Below are 1,446 nucleotides of genomic sequence, written 5' to 3' on the forward strand. Positions count from 1 at the left end.
TTTTATAATTTTAAAAATGTTTGCATTTATTTCTATTTAAAAAATGTATAACTTATGATTAACCTTTATTTAAGTAAATCAACAAAGAGAGCAATAAAGACTGAAATATAATATTGGGATATTTCACGTGAGCAATTATGTAAAAAAGAATCCACACTAGTAAAAACCATGTTTTACCTCTTGCTTTTTATCAGCATATTGTAATTTGTACGAAATATTTAAAATTATAAAATAAATGTCTAATATGTTCTTCAGTATAATAAAAATAATTACGGTATCATATTAAAAGATCGTGCCGCTAAAATTAAATCGATTTCTGAAAAAATCAGTATTAAGAAATTATTTCATTACTTCTGCGACAAAATCCTAATTGGATTTTAATTTATTTCAATACAAAAAGATTAACTTATATATTATAATAATATACGAGGCCTCGGTCGTATTTAAAAAATAAAGATATTTAAAATATATATTTTCAATAAAAAAGATAAAAGAGAAGAACAATTTAGAATTCATCTCTGATCTATTCCTTAACCCTTAGTGCACATCTTAATTTTTGATAATCTTATTACTTGGGTATCCTTATGTAATTCACATTCGTAGATTCTCATTTTTGCGAATTAATAATGCGACACCCGAAACGTACTACTGTTCGAGCGTACTACTGAACGTACTGTCCCCCTCCAAGGTCGCCGAGCGAATTCCGAAGTGATGACGTAGTCATCTCCGCTCTCCCTCCCATGCCTGTTTGCCGGGTGCTCTCCCTCGCTGTTCGCACTTCGCCGGCTGCCGCCGTCTTGTTTGGATCGTCAACAGTCGCGTATGAAAAATATTCATAGTTTATTCAATTACTTATTCCTATTTTACATGATTGAGAAACGGATATCGTCATACATTTCGCGTTTTGCTTTGTGGCATCTTTGTAATTCAATCTTATAATACTTGCGCGTTTCTTTTAAACCTAATTAGTAATTATTCATATTAAGTATTTTTGATATCCTAACATTACGTCTTAATTTTTATTATTCTGTTTAATGATTTATACTTAAATGAAGTTTAATAATATATCCTTTATATAAGAATATTCGCAAATTTTCTTAATATATTGCGAAACAATTTGCGCTAAATACAGCTCTGGCTAAAAGTTAGGGTTAAATATTTTATTAATCATTATTTAATTTTTCAGTTAATAAATTAATTTAAGGCACTATTATTGATCATGGCTTGGTAAAATAACTATTACTAATTATTTAAAATAAAAAAATAAGAATTCCAGAAACTTATTTAAAATATAAAATCGGTAAAAAAACTGATACGACTTGTTTGAAATAAGAAATATAAAATAGGTTTTGGAAATATTTCTTATTTATTATTTCTTATTTCTTATTTAAAATATTAAATAAGAAATAAGTCGGAAATGTAGTTATTTAAAATAATAAATACTCT

The sequence above is a fragment of the Atta colombica genome, unplaced genomic scaffold (assembly GCF_001594045.1).
Source record: "Atta colombica isolate Treedump-2 unplaced genomic scaffold, Acol1.0 scaffold261, whole genome shotgun sequence".
Classification (NCBI taxonomy): domain Eukaryota; kingdom Metazoa; phylum Arthropoda; class Insecta; order Hymenoptera; family Formicidae; genus Atta; species Atta colombica.